Source organism: Neolamprologus multifasciatus, chromosome 14 (genome assembly GCF_963576455.1).
Source record: "Neolamprologus multifasciatus chromosome 14, fNeoMul1.2, whole genome shotgun sequence".
NCBI lineage: Eukaryota > Metazoa > Chordata > Actinopteri > Cichliformes > Cichlidae > Neolamprologus > Neolamprologus multifasciatus.
Window position 1 is genome coordinate 16,519,530 of NC_140452.1, and position 21,587 is coordinate 16,541,116.

General features: G+C 40.0%; 1 protein-coding gene and 1 long non-coding RNA gene across 3 annotated transcripts in view; both read left to right on the forward strand.

The window, feature by feature from the left end:
• Positions 1 to 18,903, forward strand: part of LOC146503810 (uncharacterized) — a 19,036-nt gene extending 133 nt beyond the window's left edge. The window contains exons 1-2 of the long non-coding RNA XR_014877824.1: positions 1 to 18,280; positions 18,346 to 18,903. The exon at positions 1 to 18,280 is cut by the window's left edge and continues 133 nt beyond it. This is a non-coding gene — a long non-coding RNA (uncharacterized LOC146503810). The remainder of the gene's footprint in view (positions 18,281 to 18,345) is intronic.
• The window catches only part of sptbn4b (spectrin, beta, non-erythrocytic 4b), a 103,615-nt gene that overhangs the window by 54,659 nt on the left and 27,369 nt on the right, over positions 1 to 21,587 (forward strand). The window lies entirely within an intron of this gene.

Sequence of the window (21,587 nt, forward strand, 5' to 3'; positions counted from 1 at the left end):
GTATAGAGTCTGACTTTGACTAATGTCAAGATAGACACAGAGTAAATGACAAAAGATATCGTTTTGGAGTATTTCATGTGGACTTTGACCTACTGATGTAGTGATGTAACAACACCTGTGATTTTCTTGGGTTCCTCTAATATCTTAGCATCTCCTGGGGCACTTTTGCTGTTTCTCTTGTGACTCTCTCACAATTTGTGTGACTTTAATATGAATAATGGCAATACATGTATCCATAATTGTCGTAATACTATCCAAATGTAATGTATGAAAGCCATCTACCCATACATGCAAAACCTTACTCAGGAAGTGTTTGAGCAGCTAATCTCTGTGCAGGTGGACAGAACGGTCAAATCTCTAGTCAGCATGACTTACCTACACAATAATGGAGACAGAAAGTTGCAAATTGTGAGAAAGTTGAAAAGATTGAAAAGAAAGTGTTTTTCATTCATCGATGCGTGCCGTCATCAGAGCAGAACAAATGCTCTCAGTGCAACACCGGAAAAGCAGATGTTTACACAGAGTTGTGTTTCTAAAATTTCTTTAGGCAACAATGGTTTCCTGTTGTTTATACTACAGAATATGGCATCTTTTGTGTGTGTTTTTATTTGGAAAATTATTCAGGAATTAACTGTCATGAAGTGCTCCTGAAATTCCCTCTCCATCTTGATTTTGAAATGTAAATGATGGGTTCCAAATAGGGCTGCCACAAACGATTATTTTGATAGTTGACTAGTCACCGATTATTTTTGCAATTAGTCGACTAATCAGATCATCATTCATTGGACATAAAACGTACAGCTTATTGCACCAGCAGCATCTGCTCTTATATAACTATCATTAGCTTACAGCTTTAAGTGTTTAAGGTATGTGCTAACTAAAAATAAAGACAAGATGATAGTTTATTAAATTTTAATGAAATTTGCAGATTGTTTCGGTGAAGTTTAATAAACTCCTTGCTATCTAAATATAACAGGACACCGGAGTATATTCTCGAGCATCTCACACTTCTGATAATCAGTTGTCTGCTTGATTCAGCTGTGTAAAAACTATAACTTTAATCTCAGCCAAACCGATTTACTCAGGAACAAATAAAATACTAAAAAAATTCAAACAATAACATTTTTAAGTTATCTAAGTAACGTATATATATTTAACCTGAGTAGCGAAAGACAGCGGTGGGTTTGAAAACGATTTGCCAGGAGTTGGGTGTTCTCACGGGCTCTAGTGAGCCTTGCCCCCGGCTAACTATCGAGCTAGTGGGTAACAGACGTCTCCAAAAACGTCGGAGCGCTTTTGAAAATATGTGGTGTCTTGATAAACTGAGCAGATATTTGAGGTTTACACAGCTACATTCTCGCCTGAAAATATGTTAAATGTTTATTTTGTGACCCAGAAAGAATAATAAGAGTAATATTAAAACTAACTAGCTGCCGCCATTGTTGGAAACTGAGCTGGGCTGCGCTATGAATTCTGGGACAGAGCTTCTTCTTCTTCGGGGTTTAACAGCAGCTGGCATCCTCGTACATGCAGTGCTGCCATCTTCTGTTTCAGTCCGTTATTACACTCTTAAATCCTACTACTTATTCCTGCGTCTTTTGTGATCTTACAAAGCTTCAAACGACGAGTCGACTATTAAATCAGTCGTCCACGATTTTAATAGTCGACGTAATCGTGACTAGTCGACTAATCGTGGCAGCCCTAGTTCCAGATTCAGGCTTGTTGTATGTAGGTCGGATTAAGTTAAACACAGGAACAGACACAACATGCACATTTGATAAAAATGGCATTTTTAGTAGAATTATATACCAACGTAACAGAATGGTTCAGATTATGAGTAAATAATAGAAATGTGGTTGACATAATAAACTAACTCCCAGGAAATTGCTCTTGTTTTGTTTGCTGTCATGTAACTTGTTGCTCTGGAAAGTGAAAACTAGGCCTCTTTGCAATCTTACCAATGAGCCTCCGGTTTAAAAAGCTTTTAGGAACAAAAGATGAAGACTGCTGTACATATGGGAACAAAAGAAAAGATGTGTTTTACTGTTCACTGAATCGTTTTGGCTTTGTGTGTGTGTGTTTGTGTGTCTTGTATTAGCTGATGATATATCTCTGTTTTAAAAATACCTGTTAAAGGACTTTGCAGAAGGTTCAGATGCATTAGAATCATTTTGAAGATTAAAAATGACCCTCAATGCCATATTTGTTGTAAACTGATTCATGCATTAGTCCTTGTATTAAACCCTCAAGTACAAAACTTACTTAATCAAAGCGTAACGAAACCTGTGGCAAGGGCAGAAAGTATTACAGAGGGGTTTTTAAATAGGCAGGGGAGCGCCGCGGCCCTCTGTGCTGCTCGCTGTCCTGATACGATCTGTTTCGTATTAAGGAGATTTATACAGCACATCAGCCTCTCGTCTAAAGCTGCGGATGTAATTGGGTTAGCCAGTGTTTCCCAGGCTGCATGTCAAGGTTGCACATGTTTGACTTTGAGCGGTTGTGTTAAGGGCTCTGATTGCCGGCAGTGACATAAATCTGGATGCACTGGTCAGTAGAGCTGTAGTCAATGCGTCATTTAGCAGTCGCTATCGCATCACTGTGTTTAGTGGCTCCTTGTGACTCCTTTGTGTGCTTCTGTTTTTATCCTGAAGAGTAAAGAAGGTGATACTTCAAGACATATGTTTATGCTGTAATACCACAGAAAGCTTTCAGTTTAATCTCACTATGTTGTTCTTATGTTTTTTGTTTTTATTATGTTTGCCAATAAACTTGATAAATTAGAAATAATATGAGTAACTGAGATGACTTTTTTTGTTTATCGGCCGACCAGGAATTTCTCTGGTCATCTCTGATAAAAAGCCAGAGAGATTGTCGTCTGTGTAAAATATATGTTTATGATACTCATGCAGAATTTGTGGTTCTGCATTGGTGCCTGCTTGCATTGGGCTTGTGAGAACTCAATAAACACAGAGGCTACGGGGACATGCTCCATGCAATCCCTCAATAAGAGATGATGACACTCTGCATATGATGAGTGCTGAATAGTTGAAAAGTTGGTTTGCAAAGTGCCACAATAGTCCAGCAGTGGACACTTTTCTTTGTTATGACACTTTCGTTTGTGCAGCTTATGTTGACCACAGACTTTTTTCTTATTTTAACCTTTATTTAATCAGAAAGTGAAACCCTTGAAATAAGGAATATCTCAGCGTTAAACTAGTGTGTTATTAAATGCCAAGGCAAAACCATCTGACACATATTTTCCCCCATACCTTTGAAGATTAAACGAAGAAATGCAAATGCCACACAGAAGAGCTCTGCCTGGTCTGGAACAAGGATCTGCTTGCTGTCAGGCAGTGGTGCTAACCGTTGAGCTGCTGTGTTTAAACACTATGTAAAAAAAAAAACAAAAAACAAAACAGTGACTTTGAGACAAAGAAATCACTCATGCAAAATGCTAATTTCTGGGTGTCGGGCCCAGAAATGATCATTTTAATCCAATTATGGTCGATATTGCGATGAAGTTGATGCTCTTCTGATCTACCAAGGCTTATTAACACCATCAGGGCAAGTATATGGTTGCGTTCGGCGCTTGCCAGTAGAAAATTAGATATTGTATGTGATGGCCCTGCAGAATGACAGCCAAAAGAAATTTGACAGGACACATGGACATCGATGGACCCATATGGGCTGTTGTAGAAAATGAAACATGCAACTGTTTAGTAAGCAGGCTGCAGTTATATCTGATGGACTGTATGGTATAAACAAATCCTGGCAGTGCATCTGCTCTGAGGAAAGACAGAGATACAGTATTTCTAGTGAAGCGACAACATTGACACTACATTTATTATCATCAGTCTGAGCTCTTATGCTAATAACTGAAACCTGAAAAAGGCTATGCCGAGTGTGTTGTGGTTCAGTCATATCACATCACAATGAAGGGGCACCACTGACCATGGCATAGTGGCTCAATCCTCTGCAGTGTCATACTGGGCATGGCTAAATGTGAACGTGAAATGGGAACTGAATCAAGGCACAACACTCATATTTGTGCACACACTGTACTGTAAAGCATAAACTCTTGATATGTTGGGACGAGAACAGAAATGATTAAGTATCTGTTTAAAGACAGTTAAGTGGCAACTAGTCTTATAAATGTCCAACAAAAATGCAAATTATTTGAAATTTCCAGCTGATGAAATATGAGAAATTGTAGCTCTGCCTTATCTTACTGAAACGTGAGTAGGATTTCAGGATCTACCCACATCTCATCCTGCTGCAATAGGATCCAGCTCCCCTGTGACCCTAAAGTGGATAAGCAAAAGTAGATGGATGGAACTTTGGGCTCTAATAAAAGTAACTGACTGTCAAAATTACTGAAAATAAAAATAACAATCGCCGATTGCGGGTGAAATAACACCAGCGACATGAAGTGGGAAGGGAAGCGACCACCATTGAAAGGACAGAATACCATGGATTGACATATGACCTAGTTGTAAATACATTATATTTTACCTAGGCAACCAGGCCCTGGAATGTCCAGAAGCAACCGATAGTCAACCTCAAAGCACTTACGCAGCTTTAGGGATGAATGGTATTTGCACAACCATAAAACGGTGACCTTTCATGTTTCATGTGGGCGATCGTGGCTCAAGAGTTGGTAGCTCGTCTTGTAATCGGAAGGTTGCTGGTTCGAGCCCCGGCTCGGACAGTCTCGGTCGTTGTGTCCTTGGGCAAGACACTTCACCCGTTGAACGGGTGGATGACTGAACGTGTAAAGCGCTTTGGGGTCCTTAGGGACTAGGAAAGCGCTATACAAATACATGCCATTTACCATTTTACATTATGTCTGTGTCCTCGTCCAATCAGCTCGCTGTAAGATAGCGGATGATGCCTGTAAACGTAGGCAGCTGCACATATTTCTGTCCTTTAAGCTGCTCATTATGTCTGATTACTTTCTTCTCCTACAGTGGGCACTGTGAGGTTGGTATATGCTAATACACATGAGCCAGGTTGCAGAGTCCTAACATATCATAACACCGGCTGGTTCACTGTTGAGGGTGCAGCACTGCATGTTCTGACCACAGAGCTCTTTCTGTTGCACATTTAGGGGTCACATGCATTTAGGGAACATATGCTCTGAGGGTAGATTTAGGTTACTGCAGAATGGTTAGAGATGGAGAAGCAGAAGATGAAGAGACAGATGAGAAACAGAGAGTTTCTGAATTGTTTGATAATAAGCAAAAGTGGTGAATTGAGACCATGTTTCTGCCCCAGTCACTCACCTTTTAGAGTGCATATCACACATTAAAGCAGGGTTCTCGAAGAAAAAAATAATGGAGCGTGTTTTTGTTAGTGTTTGTAACGCAATCTGGGATAAATAATCAGTGTAAATAATGATTAGACAAAAAATACACTGTGACTACACTGGAAAACAATTTAAAGGTAGCTTATGTTGCTGTTGTTAAGACACACCACATATGCTACCACTTTGATGTATAAAAGCGTCCACTGCAGTTTTAAACGCCCACAAGCTGAAGTATCAGAATAATGCTAAGTGCATTTCTTTGCTTTCATCTTCAGAGGAAAATATGTAGTCCGGCTGTCAGTAATGAACAATAACAGCCTACATGTTTGGTTTTATTTTTGCAGATTTAAAAATACACACAAAAGTGACATGTAAGGACAAATAACACACGACACAGGGAGACACAAAACAACCTTGAGAGCTACAGAATCTCGCAGCATCTCCTCTCTTTGAATTTTACAAATTAGATTTTCTCTATCCACATGATAGATATACTAAAAAAAAGATAATATATGCTAAAACAGGACCAACAGGACAGCATGCAACTAAATTAAAAGTGTGGCGAGACATCTGTAAAGCCTGTTCACACTGCAGGATGAGCCTCTTTCCTCTCCTCTCCAGTCCTTTCCAGCATGTCCAATGGTTAATCTGGCAGTTTCTCACTAGCGGGACGGTTAAGAGTGTAAAATAGAAATAGAAATATAATGAATTCAACTTTGATCATGCTGGAAAAAATATAATATAATAATATAAATGAATTCTTTTCTGTGTTTTTGCCATTAACAGCCAGCATGTGTTCCTGCTTTTTGTTTTTAACCCATCTTTAATCCAGTGCGAGCATGTAAGAGTAGTTTACCTGAAGTGTTTCGAAACACAGCGCTGTTGAAATGTGTGACCTATATATAAGAAGTGCTTGCAAAACACTGCAGTGAACAGACCGTAGACATTTGCTGTGTTTCTGTACTTCTTAAATTTTGCTGTGTGAAACATTTCATTGGCTTATCGTCACTTCTTTGCTTCTTCCAAGAGGTGTTTACGTGTCAGAAATTTTAGGTTAGGTCGGGTAGTGATGCGTAATGCCAACGTGATCAGCACTAGTATCCCAAGTCTTGCTCTTCAGGAGCAGACTGTAGTCACACCAGGATGTCTAGCTGTTGGCAGATAGACAGGGTTTAGCTTCTGAAGTCATATGTGGCAGCCATGTTCACCCCACAAGACTTCTCAGTGGCTGTTGCTTAGCAACTTGCATTTTTTTTAAAGATAATATTCAGTATTTGGCTTTGTTTTTTTAAAATGGCAGTGCTGATAAGGATTTGTACTCACTCCTGACGAGTGTTAGAAATATTGTTTTAGAGGCATCCCGGGCTAATCTTTATCGGTCATGCCATCTAACTGGTACAGTTTATTAGTGCTGTTGTATGTCATCACCATCACTTTATACCTTCAGCTACCCTCAACATTTGCAAGAAATTTTTAAACAATTTAAGCAGACAAAGAAGTAGACTCATAGAAGGATACACTGAAAGCTTAGGAAAGACGAGCTATAATGCCGTGAAGCTCTTCGTGCTCCAGCTCGTTGTAGTACTTCCTGTCCAAACAGTCTGAAGGTTGTGTCCTCATTGTGTCTCTGTGTGGGGTCCTCTGAGACTCTGCAGCTTATTTTTGCACTTATTTTATGCACCCCTTTTTTGTCATAGAGAACTGAAGTACAGTGTCTTTTTTTTTAAGTTGCTTCCATCTGTGAAGCCGTGTGTGTCTGTATTTCAGTTGGCACAGTTAACATGGGATTGAAATGCTGCCCAAAACGTGTTACCTGACCTGTGCACCTTAAATGCCGCAGAGAGTCTTTGGTAGTTCTAGATCACGTGTTTCAAATTGACATGCCTCTATAAAGCAGGTTAAAGCCAAGTTTCCAGCTCTTTTTCCTTTTTTATTCCTACTGCTACCATCAGGGTCAAAGCATGCCATGACACATGTTCTATGATGGTACAAGAACCTCATTTAGCATTTAAAAGCTTCAGCTGGGCTGCACCAAAGAAGCACAGTGCCAGTTTTCTGACTGAAAAGACAGCTGATAGTGTGGCTGGCCTTTTTAGGTACTGCATGAATTTGTGCTTGTAATAGAAGCAGTATTCAATTCAGTTCAATTCATTTTGTTTATTTATTTTTTCTCTATTGGTCTCTTTTTTTCTCAGTTGTTGTTGTTGTTATTATATTTTAACATGTTCAAATATGGTGGTGGAGTGCCCACTCCGGGTCAGGGACGAGTTCCTGCCCCAAGTGGAGGAGTTTAAGTATCTCGGGGTCTTGCTACGAGTGATGGGAGAAGGAAGCGGGAGATCGACAGACGGATTGGTGCAGCGGCTGCAGTGATGCGGACGCTGTATCAGTCTGTTGTGGTGAAGAGAGAGCCGAGTGTAAAAGCAAAGCTCTCAATTTACCGGTCGATCTACGTCCCTACCCTCACCTATGGTCACGAGCTGTGGGTAGTGACTGAAAGAACGAGATTGCGAATACAAGCAGCGGAAATGGGCTTCCTCCGAATGGTGGCTGGCCTCTCCCTTAGAGATGGGGAGGGGTTCAGAGTAGAACTGCTGCTCCTCCACATCGAAAGGAGCCAGTTGAGGTGGTTCGGGCATCTAACAAGGATGGGCGAGGTTTTCCGGGCATGTCCCACCGGGGCAGACCCAGGACACGCTGGAGAGATTATCTCTCGGCTGGCCTGGGAACGCTTTGGTGTTCCCCCGGATAAGCTGGAGGAGGTGGCTGGGGAGAGGGAGGTCTGGGCTTCTCTGCTTGGGCTGCTGCCCCCACGACCCGGCCCCGGATAAGCGGAAGAAAATGGATGGATGGATGTTCAAAATAAACATACAAATAACAAATAAATAAATACATTTATATAGCACCAAATTACAACAATAGTCACCTCAAGGAACATTTTATTTAAAGTTGAAGACACTACACTATTACAGAGAAAATCCTAACAATCAAATGACCCCTGAGCAAGCATTTGATGACAGTGGGAAGAACAAACTCCCTTTGAACAGGAAGAAACCTCCGGCAAAACCAGGCTCAGGCAGGGCCTGACAGTGAGGGGAGGGGGGCATGCTGTGGAAGAGAGCCAGAGAAATAATGTGCATCGTGGGAATCCCCCAGGATCCAGGGTCACCCAATCTAGCAGTAACTATATGCTTTATCGAAAAGGAAAGTTTGAAGCCTAATCTTAAAAGTAGAGAGGGTGTTTGGCCTGAAAGCTGAAGGCGCTGCCTCCCATTCTACTTTTAAATATTACGTGAACCACAATTAAACTAGCATCTGAGAGCAAACTACTCTGCTGGGTCCTTAAGATAAGATGCAGTCTGACTATTCAAGACCTTTTATGGGAGAACCCAGAATTTTGATTTATTTGATATTTCTGGGGGAGATGTTATCAGGACGTGTTCAGACCTCAGACAGCTCCCTGAAAGTGAATAGTTTGCTCTTAAAATATAAATATATTGATTTTCCATCAGCTGCCTTGATCTGACTGTCCACGCAGTTTAAACATGGATTTACACTGTAATCATTTGATTGGCTGATTAGATGCTCCTTCATCAAGTCTGAATTGATCATTTGTGCTGCTGATAGATTGCAGTGGTCATTAGTGAAATGAATTGGCTGAGTCTGTGTTTATAAATTAACTTATTGTTAGAAGCTCACCAATCCCATCCTCTTTTTTTTTTCTTTTTATTATTAATCCTTTATTTATCCAGGTAAAAAATCTAATTGAGATTAAAAATCTCATTTCCAAGAGAGACCTGGCATCATGGCAACAAAAGTCACATACCACATAGGTATATAACATTTAAAACAAATACAATATCCCATACCAACATGTGTAAAATATACAATAACAGATCAAATTAAGAGTACATTAAAAACAATCACACTTTTTGCTAATTTGCTGCACTTAGACAGTAAATCTAGGCCTAAAAAAGCTCCGAAAAGACTTTTAAAAATAAACTCTATGAGTCAAACTATGTTTACTCAGCTCTGTGTGTCTTTTAGCAACACACCCACAATGCATTTCAGTTTAGAAGTGTTTTTAACCACTAAACCGTGCGATTATATCTTTGTAAAAATCAGGACTTGACTGTGTGTCAAAAGAACACGATGAAGGCTAAAGTATCGATCTTCCCTCAGTTTGGATGTGCGACTGGGTGACGTGGGATAACCCAGCAGATCATCACAAAGCACTGTGTGCCTCGTCAGCTTGCTGTGACGTCAAGCCGCCAGCAGCAACTGGAGCAATGTGTCCCCTCTTTCCTGCACTGGCAACGGTTGCCAAGCAACTGCTGCCCAGTCCCCTCTTACTTCTCCCCATCTTCCCTCCTCTCCTCGTAGAGCTCATGTGTGAAGGTCATCCCTCCATCCCTCCCCTTCTCTCTCACTCTGGGTGCTTTACGTTCTGCTAATTCTGCTTCCTCGTGTCTGCCTTTGCGGCTTTGTGACCTGGAAAATCGATTGAGGTCCACCATCATTTAGGATGCTTAAATCCTTTTAAAATGTTGGATAAGAGATGAAGAGCACAGAGTGAAGAAACAAATTCATCCCATGTAAAGTAATTCACAACATCCGTCTGATATGAATCAGATTATGGATGAGTGATGTGATCAGAGCGGACAGTAAAAATGAACCACCTGCACCTCTGCTGTTAGAATAGAATAGATAGAATAATCCTTTAATTGTCCCACAAGGGGGAAATTTGGTTGTAACAGCAGCCAAAAAGACAAATATACAAACAAACAGTACACAGGATACGGAACAGAAACATACACAATTTTTCTTACATATTTACATTAAGGACAATGGTTACTATAAACAGAGAGTACTGTACTGTTATTAAATTAAATAAAAATAATTACAGATAAGAGGCAAACCAGGTTGTAGTGCGAATTGGTTAATTAACTAACTTATTGCAGTTACAGCATTGATGTAAATATCTATGTTTGTTGGGAGCAGTTCAGATTGTACAGTCTGACAGCTGCAGGGAGGAAGGACCTGCGGAAACGCTCCTTCATGCTAGTAGGAGATAGTAGGAGTAGGAGACATGTTAGTAGGAGATCCCGAAACAGAAACCCAGAAAACAGAAGTACAAGTAACACACAGCAACAATGTGACAGGGAGAATCACACGAAGCTGATTAGACACACAAACTGATAAAGGTTTAAAAGTGGGAAACCTGACACAGTACGAACAAGAATAAGAGGCCACACGAGTCATGCAAGGGAGGGAAAAATCACAAAATAAAACTGGACGAGGAAACATGGAAGACACACCAGAAGGACATAAAAATCAAAAACACAGATCAGGAACTTGACAGATAATCAGTAGGGATGCAACGATACCTATTTTTTCAAACCGATACGATACCGATACTTGGATCTGAGTACTTGCCGATACCGAGTACAAAAACCGATACTTCTACCACACACACACAAATGCAATGAATTGGAAGACAGGTTTTATTTTATTTTCTGCCAATAATAAATAATATCTTAATAAAAATGACCACAAAAAAAAAATATGCACTTCTCTTAAATTATTGCAGAGTCTCCACATTGTAATTCAACAAAATATCACTCAACTATTGGCACTGTCTCGAGCTTTCAGAATAATAAATAAACACTTCTGTTTGGAATAAAATAAATACAAATTATGTTTGAGAATAAAATAAACTTTTAAATTATTGCAGAGTGTCCATATTATAAACAAACAAACAAAATAACGAAAGTATTTGGCATTGACGAACGAACTCCCCATCTGCCCGTGGATCATCAGTCCACTGTGCCGTTAAACCAAGGACTGACATCGCACACACTGCTTGTCTTTACCTCTTTAGAAAGTTTTGGCACCATTATCTCCCTGATGTGTGGGCGGCTGGGAATTTCATATCGCAGCTCGAGTATGCTGAGAAGACGGTGCAATCCTATGTTTTCCACGACCGGCATTGGCTGGTCATCCAGAGCGATAAAATGAGTTAGAGCCTCTGTTATTTTAACTGCCCGTGGATTTTCTCTTGACATTTTTCAGCGCTTTTCCAAAACCTGAGTTAAAGTTGGCTGTTCCGGTCCACACTGCTGACATTTTGTTTAGCCTAGCTACAGCAGCCTCCAGTTGAGCCGCCAGTCTCACTCGTCTAACCCTGTGCCTGTTTAGCGCGGGATGTCCCCCTAGTGGCCAATCTAAAAAACTACAACAAAAATGACAATCCACCCTCTGATTAATGAAATAAGTTAGTATCGGTTCGTGGTATCGGTTAACTTTTACGAGTTAACCGATACCACATTTTACAGTATCGGTCCCGATACCCGATACCAGTATCGGGTATCGGACCCGATACCAGTATCGGGTATCGGACCCGATACCAGTATCGGGTATCGGTATCGGTGCATCCCTAATAATCAGTGTTATTTACTCCACCTGTGTGTAGTTTTAATGCCACAGCTCCCTGTTGTATACATTTCTACAGTTGTGGTTATTATTGTTAGCTGTTTAACAGTAGTAAAAGGGCACCGAACTATCTGTCACAAGTGATTTTGATTTTATTCTGGTTCTATCATTTATACTCTGATTTAACTTTGAATAATAAACAAAGGGAGGATAGAAGTGCTCGTGGACAGCTGCTTTTCAGTCCGACAGGTATCATCTGGCTGGTTAACCCATGATGCAATTACTGTTTTCAGGTGGAGTGAGATTTAAAGTTTATTTGGCAAAAATCTGACTTTCCAAGTATTATTTAGAGTTTGTCTTTTGCCAGAATGCCCAAATATAAACTTAAAATATGACTTCTTCTGAAGAAAAAATGCATTTGTTGTCTTCTTTGGTTATACTTTTGCCAAATGATATTGTTTGTTGCCATGACTCCTCGGTATGTCCATAATCAGTGTTGAAGCATCAGTAATTGGATGCCAGACATTTGCGTTTAAACAATCATCTTTTCTCATTTCTAAACATTTGACAGTTGTCATCTCCTCAAAATGACTCAGGAGAGAGAAAGACGTCCTAATTCTTAATCACACTGACTCCATTCTTGCGTCTCCTCTTCCTCCATCTTTCTGTCAATGTCAGAAAATCTGAGACGACTGAGATGGACGAGCCATTATAGCCATATGTAAAGCTCAGTCTCAGTGTAAGACACAAAGGTCTTGGTGTACTGGCATTCAACTTGCTGCAATAGATGTTAATGTAGTGTAGTATAGAGGTCCAAATCTAATAAGCTGAGGTTTGCAGTGTTCTGAATGTATAATGTAGTGTCTAATCAATAGCCGTACTGTAGCTGCAGGATGACTGGGCTTCCTGATGACAGGCCGGATAAACAAATCTAAATATGTGTGGCTTATAATCTCTGTAGTGAAGTTTGTGAATGGATGGCCTGAGTGACAATTAAAAGTCACAGCTGGAAGACAAAAGGGGTGTACTAAACAGAAACAAAGAGCACAGATGTAATAATATGGTTTTGTTGAGCTACTAGTGCAGGTTTCTTCTTTCTGACTGCAAATAAAACCTGAGACTTTCTATTTACAGGGTAAGAATTGATGTAACTGCCATCTGCGCGCTTTAAGACGATGTGCTGTTTGTAAAGAGCTGCCGAGTCATTCTGTAATGTCTGTGATGTTGCTTCACTGTGATGTATCCAAAACAGAGGCTGCTCGCTGTTGGTGGAGATTTGGTTCAGTTGCAGCAGATTGTGCTTATTAGTGTGTGCGTGAGCGTGTGGGGGGGATGTGTGAATGCACAGTGAAAATACCCTCTTAACCCACCCAGTTGCTTGCCCAAAACCTACGGGGCTTTTGAATCCTGTCCTCGTCACTTATTATCCTCGACAGTTAATTGGCCTCATTAACTTGTTAAGAATGGCAATCTGAGCGTCTGCTGCTGGAACCAAGTTTCACACACTCTCGACGTTACATCATGGCTGACTGGAGCTGATTGGTTTGTGGTGAATGTACCAAGAGTACAATAGAAATAAAAAAATCACTAATCATCCACCATTGCATTAGATTGCAAATACCAGAAAACAAAGAAAAGTCAAATAGTAGCCTGTGTTATATCTCACCTGCAGTTCCGGCTTTGGCCTTTGAAGGAAGATCAAAATGTAAAAAAAAATCCGTTAGACCGTGAAGCAAAACTCTCAGAAGTAAGAATCTCACTGTGTTCTGGGTCGACACAGAAAGCATTGTTTTTATATGGTTGGAGAAATAACTAAGTGTGCTTTTAACTACACTTCAGACTTGCTCTGCAGCTGTAATATTGCATAACCTGAGCAATTTTAGTAACGTTTTTGCACTATATGCACACTGTACCCAGTTTTTCTCTTAGAGTGCATATTTCTATTCTCTTCTGTCATTTCATTTATATCTCTTTTTATTTCATTGTATAGAAAAGTTGCATATTGAATCTCATTCTTAACTGTACACTGATAAAGTTTTTTGTTTAAACTGTGGAATAGATGACAGGACAAAATGTGCGCTGAAAATCTCAAAACTAATAACAACAGCAACAAATTTGTACAGAATTGCATATTTAATGAAGATTATGTGTGAGTTGTATGTGTATGTATGTGAATGTGCATTATGTGGATATTTAAGACATATAATTCAAACAATTACAACAATATAATAGGACCAATATCATCAGTAATTATAATACCACCACCACTAGTGCTGCTACTACTACTAGTAGTGATAACAATAATAGTAATAATAATAAAGAAATTAATGACTCTATAAATAATAATAATGATAAATGGGGGGATCTGGGAGAACTATGATCCAAAACTGGACCAAAGCTTCACAAGCACAGGGAGAATATGCTAACTCCACAGAGAAGGGCTCTACGCAGTGATAACCACTGAGTCACTGTGATGCCGGTCATGATGCATCCACTGTTTGAAGCATAAAACAGAAATATCAGGAAAATCTATAATGAGTATAAGTATGATAACAAAGGCTTTTTACTTTATGTGCCTGCTCACCTCCAAAGCTTGAGAAACATTTTATATATGATCATGGTTGTGGTGTTTAGGGTCTGAAAAAACAAAACAGGGTTTGTTTTGTGTATTGTGCACTTCTCTCTATGAGTCAAGTTTAATTGTGGCTACAGGATTGAGAAACCACTTTCGATACGCTTGCGTGCTTTTTTGGACTCGTGTTTTCTTCGGTGTTTTCACTGTCGTGTTGATGTTAGAAGTGGATAATGACATGCAGACCAAACTGGTCTAAGCACTCAGAATTTGCACTAAAAGAATACAATGAATAAGAACAGAAGGATGGAAATGTTGTCCATTATCCATTTATATTGTTTTGCCCTCTAGTTAAGGCGGGCTGAATCAGTTTCTTTGGGCTGGAGGCGGGTGGTTGACCCCTGTTCTGTGATTTGTGTGAGATTTCACTTCCTGTGTCTCATTTTCCCAATTAGTGTCGGCAGTCTTCCCACCTGTTTCCTCTCCCATCGTTTACCTGGCTTGTGTGTATAGATATAGATTGACCTGTGTGATTCCTCCTGTTGGGTCTGTGTTTCCACATCCTCGCTAGTTTAGAAATTTGTTCTCGTTAACGACAAAAACAAGACAAACATCTTTTACTTGCTAGCAAGGGAGGCCCCGGCCGGTGTCTCAGAAAGCACTCTGAATCCTACCGCAAAATCACCCCGACGACGGCCTCCTCTTGCTGCCTTTTTTGGGAAAACAGTTCACACAATACACATCACAGCAAAAGCACCTCCCTCTGTAAAACCCCCCAATTCGTCTAAGACAAGGCACTATGTGTGTGTATGTGTATACATCTGTATGCATGTGCAAGAGTGTGTGTGTGTGTGTGTGTGTGTGTGTGTGTGTGTCACTGTATGCATGTGTCTCTGTATGCATGACTTCCTGCTCACCGAAAGGATCATAAAAGCAGGAAGCAACATCACAAGAAACAGATCTTCTAGATCTTCTAGTATCTGCAATAAAACCTCCCCCAGCACAGAGTGGCTGGAGAGGTGGTCAGAGACAAAGGAATGTCTTGATCCTATAGATTGAACCTTACAAATTTAAGAAACCCAATGACAACATTCAACAATTAGACTTAACACCTCCTTCCATGTTTCACTGGAGTTTCCTAGTTCTTGGATTGAATTCTCCCGCTCAGCTACCATTGGTGTTTTTGTAGTTCAGCATTAAAGGTAAAAGTCCTTAATGTCCTGTATTTGGGTCCGAGTCTTGCCTGCGACACAGTTATATAACCCGGACAGTTATATCAAGAGGTTTTTAGGTTTGAACCTTCCTGGCACTTGTGCAAACTGTCCAAAGACATACTATGTTATGCTCCCCAGGATGTCCAGGGGGTGTGGGGAAGTAAACACGGTCATGTTATTGATTAAAAATTGCCTGTTAGGTTTGAATGCTTGAAATGCATAGAATAAAACAATCTGTGTGGCTTGTACGGCACAGCTTTATAAAAGTTTTATAAACAAATTACCAGCTGTGCAAAAAATCCGACTTTGTCTGGCCATTGATGCACCTTTTTACTTTCCCTATAACTGTATGCGAGTGCAAACTGTATACTATATAGAGTTGCATACAGTATACAGTTTGCATTAAGCTCTGACCTGTGGTGCTGCAGTATATAAGAGAATGTGTGCGTGAATGAGGGAGTATGGGCAGGTTTGTGTGTGTGTAGGCAGGTGTGTAGGTAAGTGCAGCAAAACATCAATGAGGCCCTCGCACTCAGAGCAAGATGTTAAGCTAAGATGGAGATCTGACAGTATATATTTTTATTCCAGTTATATTTAAATGCACTGTTCAGACGATGCTGCTCCCATTAAAGCACGCAGAACTGAACTGAACACAGAGAAAAATGCTGAGGAAAGTGCTCGACCTGAAAGATAGTATAACATAGGTGTTTTCATATTATAGAGCCCAGCTGGATAGATGATATTGACCCTACAATCACTATGTGGAGCTTCTTTTTATTTATTTCTGCAGGGAACCTGTTGTAGGTGTCTTTCTATATATGTGCTCAATACAGAGCTCCTAAGCCATAGGGTCTGTCTATCTGCACTATCTGCACTGCAACCCTGATATTCCTAGCCTTCAAAGACAGCTCTGTGTCAACTAGCAGATGGTGTAAACCTAAATCAGCAAAATTGTCCAATTAAGTTTTCAAATATGAAATGTCTGAAAGCAGTAATGCATAAGAATTATTTACATTTTCTAATTAAAATCCTATTATTGTGGCTCTGAATCTTTGTGTGCATGCCAAAGGGGTTTTCTTGAATGACTTACTCAAACTTTATGTTTATACTATAAGCAATAAGTAACAAGAGACAGTTGTCGTTCTGCTCTGCAGCCTCTGCAGCGGCACATAAACCTATTCTCTGTGGTTGGAGCAGCCCTCCAGCTCACATCACATCTCCTGTCAGCTGCTGTAGACCTCCATGGTGGAGCTGGAGTCCACCCGACCACAAAACAAAAGACCTTGTGGAGAGGTAGCTGAATGACTTCCAAGACCTCCAAAACGGCAGACAGGAAGGATTGAAGCTAGCTAATTTTTAAGTGAGAACAAACATGGCAAACACAGTCCTGCATGCTGTGTAACTGAAATGGGAAAAAATGCATTTATTTTTAATGTTTCTGTGTTAGACTTTCATCAGGCAAAACAGTTTGAAACAGCCTCCTACTAATTCCTCTCGTCTCCTGTTTATGAAGTGGATGTTTGTAAAGATAAACCTAAAATGCTAACATTTGTAGCAAAATACAGGATGTAAGAAACACAGGTAGCTAACCCAAGTAAAGTCTTGGGTTCATACAATTTAAGTGCCTGCCCAATCCTGGAGCACTTTTGGCTTTCTAATGCTCTCGAGCCAACAGGGCACTCAGCAGATGGATGAAGTCCTTCTTTTCCTACAGTCAAAGTGACGCTTTTACAGCAGCACAGAGGAACAAATGGGGGCATTTTTAAGGTAGATGGAAGAACAGCCGTCCTCTTTCTCTGTATTTGTGCATTTTCTGGATGGTATGTGGACATTTGTGCGTGTGTGAGTGAGTACATGTAGTACCCCAGAGCAGGCTGCCTTTATCCTCAGCTTTTCCTATGAGCAACAGCATGAGTAGTGGAATCATGTGTTGATATGAATAAATGAGTCTGTAATTACAGTTTGGAGGAAAATATACCCTCTGCATAGTGTGTAACCCTACAGAAACCATGTGACAGTCACGCATTTCTTCATTCTTTCGGTCTCCATTTAAGTGCAAGGTGTCAAAAAAATCACATGACCAGTGCCTCAGTTTCATATTATATATACCAGCCATCACATTCTTTCCATCACCCCGGGTCGCTGCCATTGGATATTTCTTCTGAAGAAGTAATGGTGATTTGTAGTTGTATCTCCTTGAAGACTGTGGACATGTAGCAAATATTATAAATATGTTTTCAGTCTTTAGAATTCATTGGACCCTGTGTTTGGTTTCTTACCTTATGTCAGAGTTGACCTAGAGTTGACATTATTTTAATGCAAAAAAAAAAGTCACAGTTTATTTGCGTATTAATCTGAAAACTTCAACCTGGATTGAAGCAAGCAGTTCCATTTGGCTGGACGAGCAGATTTTTTTTACATGTAAATATTGACATGGTAGCTTCAGTGGCCTGAGCGTGACAGACCCACTGACCAACAGAGCGGCAGAGGGGAGGCTCGGGAGCAGATGTCTGCTGTGAAGCGCACACCAGACAGCAGAATGTGGACGATCTGTTGCTGTTAGCATCAGTGCTCCATCAGACACTCCCTGTCTGTCCTGCACTACTGTACTTCCTGTTTTTCTTCACTTTACATATTCTCTCACATCCTTCTGGGTCTTAGTATTTAAATAATCTTTAATCACATCAACATGGGGCTTTTCATCATCAGTACTTTAACCTCCTAAGACCCAAACTCTTTCATGGCATTTTGATAAATGTAAAAACAAAGAATTGTGTTTTTAGTTTTTATTTTTATTTTTTTACCTGATTTTTGTTTCTGAGAAAAATGAGATCCACATATGAGAACATTTCAATAGAATAGTGACAGTATAATGTCCTCGTAAGTGGACATCAGGCCCCTGTAGAGCAAAATTTAGTATTTTGGTCTAGACAGCCCAAAATGTGATGTCCACATGTGGACATCCAGGTCCTAGGAGGTTAAAGAAGAGATTTAAAGCGATATTTTTCCTTTTTAAAGTGACTTGTAGTTTGAAATAGAGATAGCCCGATACCACTTTTTTATGACAGATACCGATATCATAAATTTGGATATCGGCCGATACCGATATGACTCCGATATAGTGTGTTTTTTAATCAATAAAACTTTTTTTAACATCTTGCTTCATTTTTTATAAGTTCAAACTCAAGTTTAAAAAAAACAAAACACTAAAGCTATTCTGTTATACCTGTATGCAAAAAATACACTGCACCCAAAATATTTCATAGTTCAGCAACACTGATCAATCTAATAAACTTAAACCTACTCAATCCTCCCTATTCTGGTATTTTAAAGAGTACTTAGCAGAAATATTAAGCAACCTAACTAATAGGGTTGCAAACTCCCATCAAAAAAAAAAAAAAAATAGGGAACCACCATCCACCTCATGATGCTTAATCGACGTAATCAACTTTAATTTGATGCAGTGTGAATAAAAATGCACAGAAATCAATTATTTTCCAAGAATAATTAAATGAGATAGATTCAACATCTTCCTTCAACAGAACTGCAGACTGTACAGATGGTATCTTCCCAAAGGAAAAAGTACTACAGCTTACTAGGGTATATTAGACTTAACAGTTACTATATACAGTAATGGACTTCTATATATTTTACATCAGATTAAAACTTTGGGTGTAAGATTCAGATAATTATGTATTAAAAGCTAGACATTTTAAATGAGAATAAGAAAGAAAAGTATGTCTTTGTGCCCCCTTTTCCCTGTTCATGCCCTATCGGCCCCCCTGGCTAAACTTTGCTAGATCCGCCCCTGCACAGTTACCAGCTGTCAGCTACGTAGAAAAAGATCCTGGTGTAGAAAGTAATATTAAATAAATTCTAACAACAGCTTATCAAGCTTAAACGTGCTGCTGTTGTTCAGTCGCTGGTTTCCTCTTTCTGGCGTGAAGTGAGCAATAAACAAAGAAGAGAGACGGACTCGCGACAGAAAAGCCGATCAGCTGATCATTGATCAGTTTCATGATTGAAGTAGCAGCAGGAGAGAGAGAGAGGCAGTCGCTCCATATATCGGTTGTTAAGCTTAACGCTGGAATGCTTTACAAACATTCAGAGATGAACTTACACTTACACTTGCTTCACTTCTCTCTAGGATCACTTTCTCGGAGATGAAATGCCGGTTTGGTAGCGAGGCTCAAAATGCTCAACCAGACCACCGACAGGTCTGGCACGCCACAGCCGCTCTATCACGTGATGCATACTGCGTCGACGTGCTACGGTTATGAGCCGAGTTATGCCATGTCATAAGTTTTGTGAGGTGCTTTTTTGATATTTAATGGATCGGATTACATTTTTTATTTCTCTCCGATATCCGATCCAGCAATTTAGGTCAGTATCAGACCGATACCAATACGTAATATCGGATTGGTCCATCTCTAGTTTGAAATAATCATTTTTACCATATACGTGGATCTTATGGAGCCCCTGTCTTTTTAAAAGTAGTAAACAATTCTTTAGAGCAGTCTGAAGAGTGAGCTTATGGCTTTGACTGGATTACTTGTATATACACTACCCTCATTATCTGAAACCTTATGTATAATAATAGTATCAACATTTGTAATGATATATACTATATACGATGTAAGCTGGGTTGGTCTCCAGCTGCCCTGCAACCCTAAGCTTTAAAAGCAGTTAAGATTATGGATGAGTAGACATGAAAGAGAAGCTAAATATGTCCATTTAAACACCTTTTTCAGCCTTTTTGTAACAGATAGAGCAGAGGTGGTGGTGACCTGAAAGAAGTGAACAGTACAGGAGGAAAACCAACCGATAGTGTCATTGTATTTTATATTAGTGCCTAATTATCTCCACGTTTTATATTCAGTGTGAAAAAGACACACTGTGGGCTGTGGAGGGGAGTTATGTATGAACATTGTGTGTCAGCTTCCAGTACATGGGCAGCTTTGGTCACTGCTGAACTGCCCCTCCCACATGGAGCAGTACCACTGTGTATTTGAGTCTGAAGCCCCATGGCACAATAATAATGTTCCACGTTAAATAATTCATTGTCACGCTCCCTGTTGGCATGTTATATTTGTTAATAATGTTTATGGAGATTGCACTCTCTATGCTAAACATTGACACACCATAATCACTACTGCAAATACTGACGAAGAAGAAGAAAACGATAAGCAACATATTTCTGTCCTTTCAGAATAAAAATATCCTGACAGTTCTGACTCAGACTGAAGGCAGCTGCTGTGTAACAGATGATTTAACTCTAACTGTGACTGAGGGGGTTTAATCGGCCTTCAGTAATGGAATATTTCCTAAAAAACAACTATTTTATAATTTTATTTACTGAAATAAATTATTATTTTTGATAGCAAGGGTGTTCACGTAAAGGGAGAAGTAATAGTTAGCATCAGTGCAACAGTATCCTAACGGGAAGTCTCCAAAAAAGGTTAATGCTTTATTTCCTGTTGGCATCTGTAATCTGATCTAATGACAAGACATTATACAACTGATTTCACAGGCTGAGTATTTCTACAGTGAGTTGACCCATCTTGTAAAGGTACTCTAAGCTCAGTGTACGGGGTGGGGCTCACACAGATTTCCCCGCTTGCCGTGGGATGTTGTCATGCTGTCTGTATGCGCTGTGGAATACTGTGCTCCTCTCTGAACTGCAGACTCAGTTTACACAGTATGAGTAGTGTGGAGTAGCAGCTCTGAGCTAGTGGGTGAAGCTGCTCGAGCCCACACAAACCCTCCCACTCACCGCAGAGGATGGCACGCACCAGCAGCCAGAGGGACACCACACAAGAATGAACGCTAACGTAACGCACTAGCAGTGGAAAGGATCGGAAAGTGGTCTGTCTGCCTATAATTCCACTTCTCCTTCTTTGTGTTTGTCTGTGTTGATGTAAAAACAGTGCAGGATTGTGTGAAGATAGTTGCTTCTTTTTCTTCTCACCTCTCCATTTGTACCCAGATAGTGGCAATTAAGTTAGCAGTTGCAGATATGGTGTGTATACGGCAGATATAGAGTACCATATGCACTACAGTTTAC